The sequence below is a fragment of the Cupressus sempervirens genome, chromosome 4 (genome assembly GCF_028749045.1).
Source record: "Cupressus sempervirens isolate cs-2001-9-10 chromosome 4, ASM2874904v1, whole genome shotgun sequence".
In the NCBI taxonomy this organism is placed as follows: domain Eukaryota; kingdom Viridiplantae; phylum Streptophyta; class Pinopsida; order Cupressales; family Cupressaceae; genus Cupressus; species Cupressus sempervirens.
This window is the reverse complement of record NC_143121.1, coordinates 374205961-374222680: the sequence shown is the minus strand read 5'-3', so window position 1 is coordinate 374222680 and position 16720 is coordinate 374205961. Positions and strand designations below refer to the sequence as shown.

The 16720-nt window shown below is 33.6% G+C and overlaps 1 long non-coding RNA gene across 1 annotated transcript in view; it reads left to right on the top strand.

Annotated features, from left to right (window-relative positions):
• LOC149561634 (uncharacterized) overlaps positions 1–13091 on the top strand; it is a 29703-nt gene extending 16612 nt beyond the window's left edge. The window contains exon 3 of the long non-coding RNA XR_016363456.1: positions 13011–13091. This is a non-coding gene — a long non-coding RNA (uncharacterized LOC149561634). The remainder of the gene's footprint in view (positions 1–13010) is intronic.
• Positions 13092–16720: the final 3629 nt, after the last annotated feature.

Below are 16720 nucleotides of genomic sequence, written 5' to 3'. Positions count from 1 at the left end.
GTGCTATTGATGGTTTTGGCATTATGTTGGCCTAGATGAGGATAGGGACATCATTTGTTTCTTATGGGATCTCGATGGTGGTTTTTTTATGATGCCGGATCACTTGAGGACAAGAAATCTTGGGAAGGGAGGATTGTAATGTCCTCATTTTTGGCAGGTCTACTCAGTGGATTTAGTTAGCTCATCATAGTGACCCTCGTGAGCTGACAAGGTGTTTTGGGGGTCTCAAGATTGGACTTCCTATTTTTAGTAAGTCTATTTTTGGCTTACTCCATTCAAGGCTTTGTATGGATATGATGCTACATCTTTTGTTGATCTTTCTTTTACCCATAGTAATGTACCCAAAGCCTAGAATTGACTCCAGGAAAATCAGGATATTTTAAAAGACCTCAAGGAAAATTTACAATATGCACAGAATCAACAAAAATTTACACAGATAGGAAAATGTACAAAGTGTAGTTTTAATGTGGGTGAGTTGATATATCTTAGGCTACAACCCTATCGACAAGCTTCCTTCAAATGCAGTGGTGCTGTGAAGGTGAAGCCCCACTTCTATGGACCTTATCCGATTGTCTGCAAAATTGGTGCAGTTGCTTATGAGATGGGTTTAACAGAAGGCAGCCATATCCATAATATTTTCATATTTCTTGCCTTAAGTAAGCACTCAGTAGCCACATTACTGTAACAAAGGATTCACCACTGTTGGACTTAGAAGGGAAATTGAAAACTATTCCTAAAAGAATTATGGACATACACAAAAGACACGTAACCAGTCAATCAAGGAATATCTGACCCAACAGAAAAATCTACCAGCAGATTGTAATAACCCCATCTGGTTATAACTTCATCAAACATCAAATTCTTCTCTAATTTAGTTGTTTGACATTTTGTCAAACACTTTGCAAGCAAGCTTTGATACCAATGTAATAACCCCAACCGCTTGTAACTTTGTGAAACACCAAATCCTTCTCAAATTCAATTGTTTGTGTTACATTCAAAATTTTTGACCTAATTTTAAATTTTCTCATAACTATTGGATTTAATAGATTTTTCTTTCACGATCATGTGAAGTAGGTAATTATTTATATCCATTGTATTAACTATTAATGAAGATGGTCGTTGACTATTAACTGTTATATGATGTTAGTAGTTGCTTGATTTTGGAATTATGATTAATAATTTAAAATCTTTTAAATGTTTATGTGAAAACTATTATAGAAATGTTATTATGGTAGAAGTGTTTTTTTTCATGGGTGATTGCAGGAGAAGATGAAGGGGGGAAGCATTGCTAAACAGGGTCATCGAAATGGGATGCTCGCTTACAGTCAACAAGATTGATGGGCATGATCTTAAACTTCTTTGTTGAGGATTTAATCGACTTGAACACAGGATACATTTGTGGGACCCACATGAGCTATTTAAATAAATAATTTGATAAACATAAAATAATTGAGTTAAAACATAAAACATACCTCGAAGGATTTTTCACCATATAATTATAAAATATATGTATATATCTACATATAGATATAAAAATGAAATGGCACCATTATATTAAAATAATTTAATAAAATGATGTCACCTCATTAATATATTTACATGTACACATATAAATATAAAATAATAATAATATTTAAAATATAATTTTATTATTTAAAATATAATAACATTCAAATTATAATCTTCCAACTCTAATTCCAAGTTTATTCTTTCTTGCTTTTAACTAATTAAACACTTGGCATGATAAATTGGCAAATAATCTTCAAACTTGCGGAAGCTAAGAAGTCACAATTTGTTCTTATAATATGGAAGCCGTGAGAAGAGATAGACATATAGTCCATACACCTAACTATCTTTTGCTATATTTCCAGTCTTCTCTCCACCCTCCATAACACTTGACTTCTAGATATTTCATGTGCCGAATTCACTGGTATTTCAATCTGTACTTTCCATTCACAAGAAACACCTTAGAACTATGTCGTATTTGATTTGACCATTAATAAAGACTAAGTATCTCTGCATTTTGGATACGTCCACAACAACTGAAGGAGAGATAGTTTTAACAAGTCAATTTGCAAATACTTTAGGATAAACCCAAACTTATATCAAGTCATGTGAAAAACCATTCCAGTTCATGTTATTCCCATGATATTTGTTTTTTTACAAGCGATTTCCATAGATGTAGTTGTAGTTTACCATCACTTATAACTTTAGAGATTTCCTTAGTAGTAAGCATATTGATGTGTTATAGCATGGATTCATAAACCATTTGCCAAAAAATTTTAATGTCAGCTGATAAATATTTATGCAAGTCTCTTTCTTTAAAAGAAGTTTGTGAAATGCTGGAAGATTGTAACTTTCATGAATCAATAAGAGCCGGATGCTCTGAAAATTCTGAACACCTAGGTCTCATCGACTGTTAAGCCATAGAAAAGGTGAAGAGGTGAGATGAAATCTTGCAAGGACAAGAGAGTAAAATCAGACTTGATACATTAAAACAAAATAAATAAATCTTACTTAATAGGTCATGCTCGTCCCTAATAATGTAACTAGTTATCAAATTAAGTGGTGGTGATCGGGTCATTGATCCTATCAAAAATCCTTGGCCAAGGTTGTTTAAGGCATGGTTGCCATCTAGTGATCACTTGATGTCAGTGGCTCTAGTTATGCAAGCATGTCTGTTTCGTAACTGTGCGAACATTCTAAACACCAGGATGCTCAAGTGGCTGGACTAAGAATATCCCAAGCCCAATGTCGAGGTAGGAGGGCCTTTCTAATTCAATAGATTGTGTGGGGATAAGTATGGTCTGAGGTTGCGAGGTTAAGCCTATGTCAATGCTTCTCCTTTTCCAAAGCTGAGGCTTGCACAACCAACCAAAACATGCAATCATCCATTGATTTTTTACTTTAAATTTTGCAAGAAACACAACTAAAGTTGAATAATATAGAAAGGAGAATGAATGAGATGGCGGCCCAGATGGGGCATAACCATGAAGAAACACAATCATCACCTCCTCCAAGAACAGAGACAAAAGTCTCTAGATATAATAAGAAAACCTCTCCATCCACTCAAACTGAAAAACAAAAGAAATAAGAAATAGTGGTTGATTTGTTAGCAGATATTAAGAAAATCAAACCACCCAAATTTGTTGGTTTTGAATCCGGTGAGGATGCAGAAGTTTGGTTAATTGAAACAGAACAGTATTTTGAACTTAGGAACTTCTCAGAAACCTCAAAGGCGGTTTGGGGAATATAGCACTATACTGGAGAAGTTGCAACATGGTGGGAAAACACCAAAGTTGAGGAAAACATTAAAACCATTGAGATTACTTGGGAGAAATTTGTAACCATTTTTAAGAATTGTTGGCTACCCCAAACCTTTTATGACCAAAAACTATTGGACTTCCAATACTTGAAGCCAGGAGACATGACTGTGCATAAGTATTGAGAAAATTTATTCGACTATTGAAATATGTACCACCATATTAGCAAGATAAAAATATGAAGGTGAGAAAATTAATTATGTGTCTGAATAACATAATAGGAGGAGCAGTTGATGTTCTCACTCCTCAAACTATGGAAGAAGCTTTAGAAAAGGTTGTTCTGTAGGAATACAAAATCAAGAAGGATGACTGCATCTGGGATAAGGAAAAAAAATTGGAACATGGAAGGTGCAGATACTAGACCTCAGAAAAATAGTTTAAGGATTTCAGGTTTAGCAAGCCAGAATCAAAAGGAAATGGAGTCAAGGATGTTAGAAGTAATTTTAGTACAAGTATAATAAGAGTAATGAAAAGAAGGGGCCACCTTCAGGATGTTTATTTGTGGAGGAGATCATTATGCTATAAATGCCCCGTCAAGCCCAACACCAATCAACCGCAACGACCATCTCTTCCACAACAACAACATGTTTATCAGCAAAGGATCCATGCAACCCTCAATAATAGACAAGCAGAACAATAAATAAGTCCGATTGAAACTCCAAGTAAGATCTACGGAAATCCTATCTCCATTCTAATTGGTACTGGAGCTTCTGAATGTTTTATATTGCCTAAACTATTAAGTAGATTTTTGAAGAGATCTAGTTTTATCGCAAAACCATCGACAGTCGAATATGCAAACCAGTCAAGGGCTAAAGTAGAGCAGTGTCTGTTCGAGGCTCAGGTTGATTTTCCAAATTTCTCCATAGAATTGAATTTGTATGTAGCACCTCTTGGGTCATATGACATTATCATAGGCATTGATTGGCTCAATGAGCATAAGCCCAAGGTCGATTGTCTTGCCAAAATTGTAAATTGTTTGGATGACCAAGGTAGACCTGCAAGCATTATAGGGATTAAACATGAAATAAAATCAAAGCTGATATCTGCCATGCAACTTAAGAAATATGGAAGAAAAGGTTGTGAGATCCTTGCAGTGAGAATTGAAGACGAGAGATCCTAAAAACACCACTTATGGAGATGACTACATTTTTGAAGAGGGGGAAATTAGAGAAAAGTTAAAGGAATCCTTCAAAGAAAAATATCCCTATCTAAAGGATTATCAAGATGTGTTCTCTGAAAAACTCCCTGGTCTTCCACCATCTCGAGCCTTTGCTTTTGCCATAGATTTCTTACTAGGAGCAGAACCCATTTTTAGAGCACCATATCAAATGACTACCACAAAATTAATGGAGTTGCGAATACAATTACAGGATATGTTAAACAAGAAACTAATCCGGCCCAGTGTTTCACCATGGGGAGCTCCAGTGTTGTTTGTTAGGAAGAAGGATGGGACCATGAGATTATGCATAGATTAAAGAATGCTTAATAAGGTTACCATCAAGAATCAATATCCACTTCCTAGAATAGATGACCTTTTTTATCAAATGAAAGGCACAAGAGTGTTGTCAAAAATTGATTTCAGGTTAGGATATCACCAGCTTTGTATTAAGGACGAAGATATTCACAAAATTGCATTTAGAACTAGGTATGGGCATTATGAATTTATAGTGTTACCTTTTGCGTTAACCAATGCTCCAACAACTTTTATAAACTTAATGAATAGCATATTTGAAGATTGCCTAGATAAGTTTGTGTTGATCTTTATAGATGATATTCTAATCTATTCAAAGAACGAGGAAGAACACAAGAACCTCTGGAAAAAGTTTTACAAAGGTTAAGAGAACATAAATTATATGGAAAATTGTCTAAGTACGCTTTCTATCAAAAGGAAATTCAGTATTTAGGGCACATTATATCAACTCAGGGACTCACTGTAGATCCTTCAAAAATAAAAGTAATTAAGGAATGACCTATACCTAAAAATGTGACAGAAGTTAGAAGTTTTATGGGATTGGCAGGGTTTTATAGGAAATTTGTCAGGAATTTCTCCAAAATAGCTTATCTGATTACATTACTTCAGAGAAAGGGAAAAAAATTTGTATGGACAGAAAAATGTCAATCAGGTTTTGAATACTTGAAGAAAAGGTTAACCAAAACACCCATATTAAAAGTACCTGACCTAAAAAAGAAATTTATAGTTATGACATATGCATCAAGAGAAGGATTATTAGGTGTGCTAATGTAAGATGAACAAGTAATTACATACGAATCTAGAAAATTGAAAAATTATGAGTAGAACTACACGCCTCATGATCTGGAAATAGCAGCTATTGTTCATGCTCTTCAAATGTGGAAACACTATTTGATTGGAAAACCTTTTGAACTACGATCCAATCATCATGGTCTAAAATATATTTTCACTCAACCAAATCTAAATACTAGACAAAGAAGATGGCTGGAATAGTAGACTATAAATTCGACATAAGTTATATTAAGGGCAAGGAAAACAAAGTGGCAGATGCCTTAAGTAGGAGAAGACACATTTTTGCCATGGCTACTATAAACTTCAGAGTAAAGGATGAGATTTTACAACATCTAGAGTGTGATGAATTTTATGCAGAGATTAGTTTAGCACTCATTAGGGACCGACAGGATTCCAAGTATTCAAAATTTAGTCTAGAAGATGATCTATTGTTAAGATATCATAACAGGATTTATGTACCCAACACAACTAGACTTCAAAGAATGATTATGGAAGAATCTCATTCAACTCCATATTCAGGACACTCTAGGGTAACTAAAATGTTGTCTGATATAAAACCTCTATATTTTTGGAGAGGAACGAAAAGGGAGATAACAAATTTTGTAGCAAGATGCTTAGAATGCAAAAGAGTAAAAGTAGAACATTAATACCCAGCCGACCTTTTACACCCTAATGTAGTACTAGAATGGAAATGGCAGATAATTTCCATGATTTTGTACAAAGATTACCTGTAAGGCCCACACTAGTACTCGTGTCTAGATCTTGATGAAATAAAACTGGTTAGGAGATAATTGAGTTATGCTTTATACTTTGTTTTATTGCAAATCATGATTTAAGGGTTCCTATAGGAGACTAATGTGGATTTTGATATTCTCTCTAGTAACATTAGGTCTATAAAATAAGACCGCATGGACATGAGATTTAAAATGTTTAAGACAAGAACTTGACCATGAGACACTATGGACGATTTACTAGGCAGTTAGGAAGGATAAAATAACATTCAACCTACTAGGAACAACTATGAGTATAGGTTATGATGATAATCACATACATGGCTATGTTTGAAACTTGGTTCTAAATTATTATGACATAATTACTGAAACATTCTAACAGTCTAAGGAGTTAAACTTAATCAAGTTACTAGTTAACCAGTCGGGACAAATCCATTTTATATTGTTTCTATGATTTACTAAAGATGATTCAGAGTTTCATTGTTATGTAAGAAAGAGTTGTGATGATACTCTAATTGAAAATAATTTATATTTAGAAAGATTACTGTTGATCCACATATTCGATATTTCAATGTTTTAAATCTTTTATGGGAATGATAATGAAATGTTTTGAATATGCACTTAGATGAAAGTTAAATGGAATATGATGTTGCAATTACTTAGAATAGAAATGATTAGATGATACTTACTTGTATACGTTAATGAGTAGTACGAGATATTGGATTTATGTTGTATGTGTTTGTATGGATCTTGTATTATCTTATTGGGTTACTAATGTTTAAGTTGAGTGTGTAGGAAAGTGGAACCATGGTGATTAATGGGGGAAACAAGGTTCGATCTTATGTGAACACGGTTAAGCCAAGGTGAATCTTTGGAAGATTCAAACCTTCGTTGTATGGTGTTTATTTCATACTGTGACTGTGTATGAGTGTTATAGTTAGAGAGCATGGTTGATTAGTGACATGTCATCGTAATGTGTGAAGTGTTTTTAATATGCATGTGTGTGTCATTTGACACTTGTTTTGTCTATGTGCAAATGACATGTCAAATAGGATTCTTTGGCATGAAGTCACTCAACCTAAGCCTAATCCTCATTGCGAAATCAATTAAACCACCTTGGAGAGTGTTAGGAAGAATCACCTTCTTGACGGAATGAAAGTAACAAGTGATAGGAATTTTTAGAGAGCCTACGTGATTCTTAAGTGCTAATTTTGTGAAAACAAGTCACCCACATGGTAATAGTATGGGTTGGGGGGTTAAATATGATCATAAGTAAGTCTAGGGGACCTAGGGGACCCTCAAAAAGAGTCATTTCCAAGCCAATTCGAAAATCATATTGTAACCTAACTTCTTTCCTCATGAAACCACTTGGTCAAGTCCTCATTGGTGGAAAAACACAAGAGTAAAAAGAGGTAGGTGAGGATAAAAGTGAAGGTCTTTATAGGGAAGTTATGCCAATCTTGGGCATTCAGGCACCCACTCTTTAATTTTAGAGACAACCAAGGAATGGAAAGGAGAAGTTGGAAATCCAAGCAGGAAGAGGTCTTCATTCCATTGCCATAGCTTGTAAGCAGGTTAGTCCTTCATGCCATGCTTTCTTTATATCTCATAGCTGAAATGGAAAATTGTAAGAGTGCCTTTGGTAGGAGTGTTCTTGGTATTCTTGTGTTGTGATAATGTGATGTACTCTTGAAAATTTCTTGTTTTATTTCTACTTGGTTTTGTTTTCTTCTTTTTGCTTGAGCATTGTTATGGGTGTGGGACTTGCACTCACCCTTGTGGGAAGGGAAGAGGAGTCTAGGGTGAATGGGCAGCAGTTGGATTGCATAGTTGAGGACCCTGGAGTATGGGCTCCATTGTATGCCATTGTCATATTCATATTTTGCCTTGGGAGAGAAAAAAGAAAAGGAGAAATGGTGAGGAAGGAAGTAACTGAAGTATGGGTTTGTAGGAAGCTAAAGCTATTGGTTGTGTGTGGTGGAGGATGTTGTGTTGGTAGTGTGTGTGGTGGAAGATGTTTATGAAGCCCCGAAAGGGCCTTGTATTTTGTTGATTTAGCCCTGAAAGGGCATGATTTTTATGGTAGATATGATATGAAATGGTAAACCTCCTTGTGTTTCCACCTTCACCCAATGTTTATGATTCCATTTGTGAATCATTGTGCAAGCCTTGGTTGGGAATTGTAAATGTGTTGTTAAACTGTGATTTTCATGTTGGATTCTTGTTATTATGATGATGTTTGAATGTATCCCCGTTGAGCCTTATTTCCCCTGGCGCGGGGGTGGTCTCTTTGAGACCTAGGTTGGGAGGTGAGCCTCCATGGTTCCCTAGTTGTTTCTCTTTGTGCAGGTATTCTTTGGAGAGTTTTGGAAACCTGATGTTATGGAGTCCATTTCTTGCTTAGGAGCAGATGTATTATTATTGTGTTAAGGGGAGAGAAATCCTCCTTGGTTATGTGAAAGAAATTGTATTGTAGAGTGTGGTGTTGCTTCTATTTCATATGTTCTGAAGAAGAGAAGTTGATGTAACAGTATTATATATATGATCTTTCTATTGTGCTCAAGTTGATAAAAATTCATGCTTGATATTGTATTGAAAGAAATTTGCAAGGATCATATTAGAGAGGGTATGTTGCTTGGATGTTGTTCCATTTATAATGAATAGGAATATGCACGAAGGAGAATTTGAGTATCTTGAGATAACAATAGGAATGAAACTGAACTTTGCCACCTTGTTATCTTATTTCTCTATTGCATAAGGAATGATTAAAAGTTTGATGTTAGTATTGAAATTGCTAATGAAGTAAGGTATGTAATTGATAGAAGGAATGGTAGATAGTTTACATCTTAGTAGTAAGTGATATCAAAGGAAATGAAAACATTTGATGTATTAAAAGTTAGCTCCACACTTCCTGAGTTCTATCTTTTTTACAAAATTGAATTCACCAGCATGTTTTTCTATATGTTGATTTAAATGAAATCCTTTGTACAAATGATCTAATAGACTTATTAATTTAATTAGTAAGAACAAACTTAATAATTCCTAGTATGTTATTATAACAACTCATGAAGGATGACCTCTATTAAGGGAGAAGAAAATCAGAATAATACATATAAGTGTAAGGAACATAAAAAAATTAACTAGTTGAAGGTGCCCATTTATCTCTCTGGAATTTATATGGAAAGGTAACTAAATTGACTTCTTCTATTACAGAGTAATATTTTATTGGCTAAGAGTCTACCTAGATCCCTAAAGGAATAAGACATCCATAGCTAGAAAGAACTTGAGAATAAACAATAACTATAAAACTAAAATGTCTAATCACTACCTATGAAGAAACAAAATATTAAAAAAAAGATATATACCTACTAATGCAACACATAAATGTTAATTGACTTTTGGGCTAGCTTTGAATTCCAAAGCGCTACCTTTTTCATCCAAAACAATAAACAAACCTTACTTTTAAAATACAATAGATATGAGGAGTTGCAAGTTGAAATAAACAAATCTTGTAAATAACATAAAGTGGGTATAAACCAAAAAGGCAACGTGATATAACAAGTGCAGAGGGTATTCTGATTTTAGGCCTCATCTTTTAGTGGGAAGGAAAAAGTACTTGGAAGCTTTTATGTGTCTTGACCTTGTCATGATTTTCCTTGCTTCCTTGGGCAGCGCCATGTTTTAAGGGAAGAGATTTTATGTGGAGAGGACATCTTTGGGAAACACACATCCTCTCTTACTTTCCCCTCCCACCTACCATTAAGCCTACCTAGGCGCCCATGTGGCAAGGTAGTAAGGAGGGAGTGGTTGGCACTTTAATTGTATTTTGTTTCAAGCAAAACAATACCCAAAAAAATTAATTGGATTCCAAAACATGCGCTTGGACAAGGAATTGACTTAAGTTACATAGCCTTGGATGATATGACATCCTATAGCTCATGATGTAAGTCTAGCCCCTAGCTTAGATATAGAATAGGAAGTGACAACAAATTAGGACTAATAAAGTGGTTTTAGTTTTAAAAGTAATTTGGTGGGTTTGGAGTTTAGTTTAATATTATGTTGATTTAAATGTGGCACATAAATTTACAAGGTAAAGTTTGTAGTAAACATTGATATATAAATGGGTTATAGTTATTTAACCAATCAAATGGTCATATTAGCATGTTATTGAATTAAAGAAATTTGATTCTAAAATAAAGGTGATTAAAGGTATGTAGGGATGTAATGGGTAGTTAGAGTTATATACTATATTATATAGATATATCTAGATATATTATATTATAATCTTCCAATATATGTTATGTAGATTATAGTATAATATTTGGATATATTATATTATTTAATGGTTATTTAGGTCGAGTGTAGTATAGATAAGATAAACAAGTTGGGCACTTAATTTTAAATATGAATTAACGATGTTTTGATGTCAATATAAAGAGATGCGAGATTGAGCAATGCTCTGATCAAGATAATGATTGTCATAACTCCAAGCTTCGTAGTTTGATTTAATAACTGAAAATAATAATGTTAGCTTGTTCATGAAAAGATGCAAACTAAGAGAGTACATGCACTTGTAAGGCATAACTATGATACTAGTAAACTCATAATAGAACATATAATAATAATGGTAACCCAAATATTGATGAAGACACATTGAGTAATAATTCATCCTCTTGTTACAATCTTCTATGCTATCACCGCCACACTCACATAAGACTCATCACATTTGCCATCAGAGTGTCCTGGTTAAGTGTAGAAGAATAAGGGCTCATAACTTCATTTTTCAAGTAGAGCCTTTTGATCTATTAATGAACCTAACAATTCCAAGTTTAAATACGGATAGTGTATCCTTTAATCTTATCGACAACTCCAGTTAGGTTATGACTGACGCTTCATTGTAAACTTTAAACTTAAAATGCAACTCACACTTTTAATTATGCAAAGTAAAATTCTATTATAACTGCCACCTGATAGGAGTATAACCCCCCTTCACAATGCACACGAAACCATTCATCTTGTCAGGGAAACGTTAATGTATTAAAAAAAAAAAAAAAAAATTGTTTGTGTTCTCGCGTTAAAATTTTTGGTTAAAAAATTTATGGCATGACATTACCTATGACACAAAATCGACACAATACCATTCGGGTAGTATTTGATAGACTGACAAAAGTTTCTCATTTTATACCAGGAAATCTAACTGATGGAGCACCAAAAATTGCTCATAAATTCATAAAAGAAAATTTTAGATTGCATGGAGTTACAGAGAAAATTATTTCAGACAGGGATGCTAGGATAACTTTCAAATTTTGGCATTGTTTTCAGCACTAGGTACAAAACTAAACATCAGTTCAGCTTGTCATCCTGAGACAGATGGAAAAACAGAAAGAGTAAACCAGGTATTAGAAGATCTTTTGAGAGTTTACTGTATCGATCGGCAATATTAGTGGGAAACATATTTACCTTTGGTAGAATTTGCTTATAACAATTCCTATCAATCCACCATTAAAATAGCCCCCTTTGAGGCTCTATATGGTCGCAAATGTAGAACTCCTGTGTGTTGGAATCGATTGGAATATAGAATTATTCTTGGATCTAAGATGCTTAAGGAAATGGAAGAACAGATAATCTAGATTCATCAAAGATTGAAGGAAGCTAATGATAGACCGAAAAGTTATATAGATGCAAAAAGAACATCTAGAGAATTCCCAGTGAGAGAAGAGGTACTATTAGGAGTAAAATCTCAAAAGAGTACTATCAAGTTTGGTAAGAATGCCAAATTAGCCCCAAGGTATGTGGGACCCTTTGAAATATTGGAAGTTGTGAACCTAGTAGCTTACAAAATTGCTTTACCACTAGCTCTTGTTTGGATGCATGATGTCTTCCATGTGTCATACCTTATGAAATACATTGCTCATCATGATCATATAATTGATTGGAACCTATTACAGGTGCGAGAACCAAGGGTGGTAGAAATAGAACGGGACCCTTTGAAATATTGGAAGTTGTGAACCTAGTAGCTTACAAAATTGCTTTATCACTAGCCCTTGCCAGGATGCATGATGTCTTCCATGTGTCATACCTTAAGAAATACATTGCTCATCATGATCATATAATCGATTGAAACCTATTACAGGTGTGAGAACCAAGGGTGGTAGAAATAGAACCACTAAGAATACTCGAGGTGCATAAGCTACGCTTACAAAATCAGGAGGTGACTCAATGCAAGGTCCAGTGGGATCAGTATGCAAAGGATAATGCCACTTGGGAGGATTATCACGAAATCGTTCAAAAATATGTTCATCCTTTCTCTAGAGCTGAAACTTGAACATTTCCTTTCTTTTTTAAAATTAAACTGATTAGGTATTGTTTAAAGTTTTGTTGTGATATTCATCGGGGATGATGAAAAATTGAAGGGGGAGGGTATGTTGCATCCCAAACTTTTGACCTAATTTTAAATTTGCTCATAACCGTTGAATTTAATGGATTTTTCTTTCATGATCATGTAAAGTAGGTAGTTATTTATATATGTTTTAATTGTTAATGACAGTCGTTAACTATTAAATGTTATATGATAATAGCAGTTGCTTATTTTGGAATTATGATTGATAATTTAAAGTCTTTTAAATGTTTATATGAAAATTATTATTAAAATGTTATTATGGCAGAAGTGTTTTTTTACATGGGTGATTGTAGGAGAAGATGAAGGGGGGAAGCATTGCTAAACGGGATCATCAGAATGGGATGCTCGCTTAGTTCAGTTAACAGATTGATAGGTATGACCTTAAACTTCTTTGGGAAGGATTTAATCGACTTGAACATAGGATACATCTATGGGACTGGCATGAGTGGTTTAAATAAATAATTTGAGAGACATAAAATAATTGAGTTAAAACATAAAACGTACCTCAAAATATTTTTCACCATATAATTATAAAATATATGTATATATGTACATATAGATATAAAAATGAAATGACACCATTATATTATAATAATTTAATAAAATGATGTCACCTCATTAATATATTTACATGTACATATATAAATATAAAATATTAATAATATTCAAAATATAATAACGTTCGAATTATAATAATATTGGAATTATAATCTTTCAACTCTAATTCCAATTTTATTCTTTCTTGCTTTTAACTGATTAAACACTTGGCATGATAAATTGGCAAATAATCTTTAAACTTGCAGAAGCCAAGAAGTCACAATTTGTTCTTATAATATGGAAGCTGTGAGAAGAGACAGACATATGATTGATACACCCAACTATCATCTGCTACGTTTCTAGTCTTCTCTCCACCCTCCATAACAACTGACTTCCAAATATTTCATGTGCCAAATTCACTGTTATTTCAATCTGCACTTTTCCATTCACAAGGAACACCTTAGAACTCTGTTGTGTGTGATTTGATCATCACTGAAGACTAAGTATCTTTGCATTTTGGATACGTCCACAACAACTGAAGGAGAGCTAGTTAGCAAGTCTATTTGCAAATACTTTAGGATAGACCCAAACTTATATCAGGTCATGTGAAAAACCATTCCAGTTCATGTTATTCCCATGATATTTGTTTTTTTACAAGCGATTTCCATAGTTGTACTTGTAATTTACCATCACTTATAAATTTAGAGAGTTTCTTAGCAACAAGCATATTGATGTATTATGGCATGGATTCATAAACCATTTGCCAATAAATTTTAAAGTCGGTTGATAAATATTTATGCAAGTCTCTTTAAAAGAAGTTTGTGCAATGCTGGAAGATTGCAATATTCATGAATCAATAAGAGCCAGATGCTTTGAAAATTCTGAACACCTCAGACTCATTGGTTGTTAAACCATAGAAAAGGTGAAGAGGTGAGATGAAATCCTGCAAGGATAAGAGAGCAATATTAGACTTGATACATTAAAACAAAATAAATAAATCTTACTTAATAGGTCATGTTCATCCCTAATAATGTAACTTGTTGTCAAGTTGAGCGGTGGTGATTGGGTCGTTGAGCCTATCAGAAATCCTTGGCCAAGGTAGTTTAAGGCATGGTTACCATCTAATGATCACTTGATGTCAGTGGTGCCAATTATGCAAGCATGTCTGTTTCATAACTGCATGAACATTCTAAACACCAGGATGCTCAAGTGGCTGGAGTAAGAACATCCCAAGCCTGATCTCGAGGTAGGGAGAGCCTTTCTAATTCAATAGATTGTGTGGGGATAAGTATGGTCTGAGGCTTGGAGGTTAAGCCTATGTCAATGCTTCTTCTCTTACCAAAGCAGAGGCTTACACAACCAGCTATATATACTTGTATTTTTTTTTCTTCTTTTCTTGATAAGCAATTACTTGTATGTAGAAAGGATAGTTAAACAATATTTCAATGATTTTCAATTGATCATTAATCTGATTATTTCAGTTGATCATAAATATAGTTATTTTCAATTGATCTTTGATATAGTTAAATTAGTTGATCATAAATACAGTTATGTTCAGTTAATTGTTAATCTAGTTATTTCAGATGAACATGGATACAATTATGTTCAGTTAATCGTTAAACTAGTTATTTTTAGATGATCATGGATATGGTTATGGTTATTGTTGTTAATTGCTAAAATAGTTAAATTCATATGAAAAGGATTTCAGTTATCTATCAATGAATGTTGGAAAATCTTTATTTAAACTATCTTTGTTTTTTATATGAAAAACCGTTTGTTAGAGTTTGACATTTTGTCAAACACTTTGCAAGGAAGCTTTGATACCACTGTAATATCACTTGCCAATTTGAACCTCAACTTGTTGATTTGTAGGTCAAAGAAAATTGTCAAACACTTCCAATATAATCTTTATGCTTGTTGTTTCTGAGTTTCAGACTGATTATGCTTGCTTGACATGATATCAAAGGGAATCTAAAAGCCTGTAATTGATTACTACTATATCTATGAAAATAAGTAAATGCATATGCAATTCTCTTTTGGCTTTTCGAATGCATATAGATGAATTCTAAAGAAAAATGTGCACTTACAGCCAATTGGTATTTTGTCAAACACTTGGCATGCATACTATTATATATAGACCTGCAACTTATGACTCCTTTAGTGAGATATTTTTTAATTCAATGCTTAACATAATATTCCAAGGCTCTTGGCTTTGCAACCCCCAAAGAAACTGAGTAGAAATGACATTATAAATCTGATATAAAATGTGCATCTACAACTACTTATGACATCCATCTTTACAATGTCAAATGACCAATTTAAATGATGCAAATTGATTGTAGAACCTTCCCAATGAAGGAGATGAAATTGCAATCATAATCAAACCAAGTACTATAGTGCGAGTACTATTTATGACACTATTCATGACATTGTTCACGAAACTGTTCATGACATTGTGGCAAGCAACAATAAATGTATTCTCCAATTTAAGCACAAATAGAACTCCAGAATGAAGCTCTCCTAAATGCCAAAATTAGTGGATATTTCACCACCTCAAATGGTTGTAGTACTCAAGAATTGACGCTCTTCAATGGTTAACTGAAATTAGAAAGACTTAGTTTCTTCTCCCAAGTTCATATCAAATGTAATTGACAATAATCAGATGCCTAAAAATGAAGCTCTTGCCTCTATTTATTCTTTTCCTTGACCCTTTTAGAAGGAAATAAAATATTATTTAATAGTACCCTCTAGAAGCTTCCCCCTTTCCAATGCAATAATTAGTTGTACTTCTAGAAAATGCACTCTCTAGAAGCTTTCCCCTTTCGAATACAATAATTAGTTGTGCTTCTAGAAACTTAAATTAATTAATTATAAAGTCACCTTTAGATTTATTTATTTATTGACTTTAATTTAATTTATTTCTCCTTATTTCTCCACTTAGCCTTCGGAGAATGAAAAGCTAAGAATTTCATTGAGGGTCTAAAAGATGGGGAACTCTTGCACTAAAAATACCATTTGAGCATTATTCAATGCATTCTTCATGAGAATAAACCAGCTAAGCAATCAATTGTCAATGGTTGGGTACGAAATTGATAGAAAAGCATTAGCCCTAATAGCTTTAGGTTGCCTTCCAAATTCATGGGAGTCATACAAGGCATAAGTGCAAGATCAAAACTTATGAAATTAGATCAGTTAAGATTTGATTGCCTTCAAGAGGAAGGAAGACAAATGTTTAAAGGAAAGAAACAAAAACCTATAGATGAGGACATTCATGTCTTAACCCCAAATACACATAAGAAACTAAAGAACTGCAAAAAGAAAAGAAATTTTCATGGAAAGGATTCATCCATGCAAAGAAGAGATGTCTCACTAGGGATAGCTTTTAGGAAATCCCTCTTGAGAAAAATATGTAAAATGCTTGCAAATTCAACATTTAATGTGAAGGAAAAATTCATAATCGAGGGTG